General features: G+C 41.0%; 1 protein-coding gene across 1 annotated transcript in view; it reads right to left on the bottom strand.

Annotated features, from left to right (window-relative positions):
• The window catches only part of LOC103799838 (cubilin-like), a gene marked incomplete at both ends in the record, with an annotated part of 66,792 nt that overhangs the window by 10,330 nt on the left and 51,935 nt on the right, over positions 1 to 4,527 (bottom strand). The window lies entirely within an intron of this gene.

Raw genomic sequence — 4,527 nt, 5'->3', positions numbered from 1 at the left:
AAAAAAAAAAAAAAAAAAAAAGAGGTAGAAAGTAAAGATGGGTTTTCAAAACTTCACTTTTAATTTTACCACAAATGCCTTCCTTCTCTTTTTTTCTCCCCTACAGCTGATAATTTTGTTTCCTTCCTCTGTGTTTCACAGTGAGGAAGAGGACAGAGAAGTTAGGACCAATGAATTTCTAGCTTAAGCAACATCAAAACTGTAACCAGAGAAACCATAGAGAGGGAAAAATGGCTATAGTCTCAGAGTCTCCCACTAGTCTTTCCTAGCAGTCCAGCAGAAGTGATTTGTTGCTGCTGTGTTTGGAGCCATGTGCCAGTCTCAGAGCTCTTGTGCCTGGTTTCAGAAGGGACAAGCACTGGTGCTCCCAGTACAGTTGCATACCCCACAGAGGAAGAACCTCTGGGCCACTGGGCAGCAACAGCAGATGAATTCAGTTCCTCTTTCAGCATTAACATCCTGCCCTGCCATAGGCACATCATTTAAAATAACCTATGACTCAGCTGGAGAAAAACATAAATTAAAATATGGGTAAGAGTACTGGAGATGATGTTAAAAGATATAGAAAAACCTGCTTTGAGCAAAATAATGCCATTGGATTACAAGACATGTACTTCTTATTAAGACTGTCTTCTTTTACTTCAAAAATGCCTCAAATTGCAGCAAGTCTGTGCAAGGCAGAACAGATGAACTAGAAATTTCTAACTGAACTGTGTAACACAATGCAGTGTTTCTGTCTCCAGTATTCAAAGACCTCTGAGCACATCAGATTAAAAAATATATAAAAACAGTAGCTGAGAGAAAGGTGACCTGTCTCAAACCTCAGAGCTGAGAAACAAAGGACAAAACTCCTGCTTAATCCACTGACATACTGTGCTGGTTTGAGCTGAAGTAGAGTTAACTTTCTTCATAGAGGCTAGTATGGGGCTATGTTTGGATTTTGTGCAGAACACAGGCTTGATAATGCAGAGATGTTTTTGTTGTTGCTGAGCAGAGCTTACACAGAGCCAAGGCCTTTGCTGCTTTCCATACTGCCACACTGGCGAGGACGTTGGGGATGCATGGGAGATTGGGAGGAGACACAGCTGGGACAGGTGACCCAAACTGACCAAAGGGATATTCCATACCATAGGGCATCATGCCCAGTATATAAGGTGGGAGGAAGAAGGAGGAAGGGGGGACATCTGGAGTGATGGCATTTGTCTTCCCAAGGAACCGTTACGCGTGATGGGCCCTGCTCTCCTGGAGATGGCTAAACACCTCCTGTCTGTGGGAAGCAGTGAATTAATTCCTTGTTTAGCTATGCTTGTGTGTGCAGCTTTTGCTTTCTCTATTAAACTGTCTTTATCTCAACCCATGAGCTTTTCCAGCTTTTACCCTTCTGATTCGCTCCCCCATCCCATTGGTGGGGCAGTGAGTGAGAGGCTGTGTGGCTCTTGGCTGCTGGCTGGGGTTAAACCACGACACATACACTACATAGTCAATGCTGTACTCATGAATTAAACATTTGCCTGTGATTCTGTGAACACTAGCCAACTGTGTGGGACCTTATGACATAGTATTAAGTCTTCTGAAATGCCTGCAAAAATGAGTACCTGGTAAAGAGACACAAAAATATCTCTCTATTCAGCCTTTTCTTCTTTCTTGTCATCCTGCCACAATCAGCCCTTTAATACTCAGTGTGCAGTGTTTTCTCTTCCTCTGTGCATATATTCTGTATATAAATCAGACTGCCTGGAGTTAAAACCCACAAACCATGGAATGTGGAAAAGAAGAGTAATGACTGACAAAATCACCCTTAAGAATTAAGGCACTGTATTTCCTTAGACAGTAGTGAGAGGACTTTATCTGAATGCTTGACCTGAGAATAAGTATTGCATTGACAGGGCTTAGAGACATGGCCTGACTACAGTTGATGTAAAATACTGGTTTTGATGGCTCTGTGCACCTCTGCCCAGCTGAGGAAATGACCAGTGACACAAGGACTGTTGTGATACTCTAGTAGTTGAGGTTTCTCACTCAGTCAGACATTAAGGATGAGTAACATAAGAGACTAAGCAGGTGTTTTATTCTAAGATCATTCTGGAATAAAGAAATCTTTTAGTGGTAATACTAGCAGAAGAGCATGAAGTCAGAGGAATGTTTTCTACATGCAGTGTGCTGTTTATGGGCATCTTGCTTTAAGAATAGCACTGTCTCTTCTTTTAGAAACCCACAAGTGATTTCTAGTCTTTTCACTTGCTAAAAATCTGTCTCAAGCAACAGTTCAGCAGAAGCATTAGTGGGATACAGCAGCAACTCTTAGGAGTTACGGCAGCTACAAGTTAAGCAGGAACAGGAACACGTGGATATTTTATGGCTGTACCATTTTTGTTCAACTGTTATCTATTACCTTAAACTATTTTATAGGGAGGATTTCAGGGTTAAAGTTAGATCAGAAACCACAATATTCACATACTGCATCTCTCTGCAATTTCTTACAGGCATTTTGAAAACATCTGAGAAATGCATTTTTGTGGCTGCATGAGTAAGGGAAAGTGATGCATCTGCTTACTTAAAAGCCAAGTTTTCAGTTGCACAGTGCATAGCAGCAATTTGCTCTTTTATTCCCTTTCCACAATGAACATAACTGAGTGACTCATTGTCTTCTTCAAACGTGTCCTGAATTTTGCAAAAACACATGACAAAAAGATGACAATTTTTTTCTTCTGAGCCATAAAAACTCCACGTATGTCCAGCTGTTCTCTCTTGGAAGATCCTCTCTGCCAGCACCTGGAATAAATTAAGTCATACCTCCTCTCTGTAAGCAGAAGCTTACATTTCTACATTCCTGTGTACTACTTGTTAAACTGCAACAGGAAAGGAAAATAATATATACTTAATCAAAGTCACTGAACAGAGCAAACTATTTCTCCTTCCCCTTTTCAGGGCCTTGTGCTACAAACACTGCCTTCTGAGCCACGTCCTCCTCAAGTCCTCAAATACTCTAAACTCTTGTTGACCTGCACTCCTGGCATAGCGTCAGATACATTACTGATTAAAAACAGCCAAAAAATGCAGCAATTGGTGCATTTACTATTTCTTTCCCTCTATTTTCTTTCAGATTTGTTTGTTGTGAGACACATTCTGCATATACAAATGGGCTAGTACACAGAGAGGAATTAAAAAATTATTCTTTATGTATGGTTACAGTGACAACAAAATCTCAAAGATATTATGCATTCTGCAGAATATAACTGAGTTATACTTGAGATCAGAGAAAGTAAAGGCTATACATCCTCATTTGCAGAAGAATAGATGTTTGTCTGTTCTGAGAACAAATAAGGAACAAAACTGAGACACGGAAACAAGTGAATCAACTAAATTTAGGCAGCTAAGTGAATGAAGAATGTGCTCTCTGTATACTCCTTCCATTGGCTCTAGAGGGAGCTAAGGGCAGTTACCCTGTGAGTTACTGTCATGAGCTCAGGATTCATTTGGCTGAACCTAGATCTGTGCTCAGAGTCACATGGTAAATCACTGAGCTGAACTGAAAAATGCACTGGGCTTTTTGGAGTTGCAGCACAGCCAAGAAGCAGAAGGCACAAGTATTTTTTCCCTCCCTCTATTTTGCTCACATAACACATGTGCAATGGAAAACCTTAGAGGAAAGAAATACATGTGTTCCCCAGAGAAAAGAATTTATGGCAGAACTATGTGAAAAAATAAAATCTTGAGTCATAACGCAGGGAAAAATTAGTGGATCTAGAAGAGGAAGGATGAAGGAAAAGACCGTTGGTACACTCAAAGGTGAAGGAAATCCCCAAGAGAACTCACAGATCAAATAAAATCCATAAAGATAAGCAAAAATCTGAGAAACAGAAAAGGGTGGAACCACTGTGTTACTCATATGTGGTAGCTGTTCTGATATTAGGGAGAGAAAAACAACCCACCTGCTTCCTTAGCTGCCTGTATTTTCCATTTACACAGCTTTTGGAATGCAATTCCTAAACCATTCACAGTCAGACATCTAACTTATACATTTGCAGCCACTACCTGTCCCCTCACTCTGTTCTGCTATGTGTGAGGCATATAGCAAGTCTTGGGATGAGATGAACACAAATCACATCTAGATGTTGGTAAGAAGTGATTTTCTTCTTATTGGCATACCAGGAGTGAAAAAACCTCATCTACTCTTCTTGCCCTGCTGGTTCCCCTACATGTGAGCTGAAAAGCTCTTTTCTACCTCGTACACCAAAGCATCAGAGCCCTTCATTATCTCTTGGCTTCAAACCAGCATTCTCCCTCATTGATTTCCAAACCACACTCCATTTGATGGACAGTGATTGATGCCTGCATTAAATTTAAATCTCCCTCCCTGCTCACATGGCCGTTTCAGTTGTGTTTACACAGCTGGGGCGAATGGGCAACTTCCTCCTTCACCACCCTCAAAAAACAAAAAGCAGAAGCAAACAGATACTCCTATAGCAATGGAGGACAAGGGGTGTCACTGCACTGCAATGGTCTGCAAACTCCATTTGTGCAAAG

This window comes from Acanthisitta chloris, unplaced genomic scaffold (assembly GCF_000695815.1).
Source record: "Acanthisitta chloris isolate BGI_N310 unplaced genomic scaffold, ASM69581v1 scaffold13570, whole genome shotgun sequence".
Taxonomy (NCBI): domain Eukaryota; kingdom Metazoa; phylum Chordata; class Aves; order Passeriformes; family Acanthisittidae; genus Acanthisitta; species Acanthisitta chloris.
This window is presented reverse-complemented; position numbering and strand designations above follow the sequence as displayed.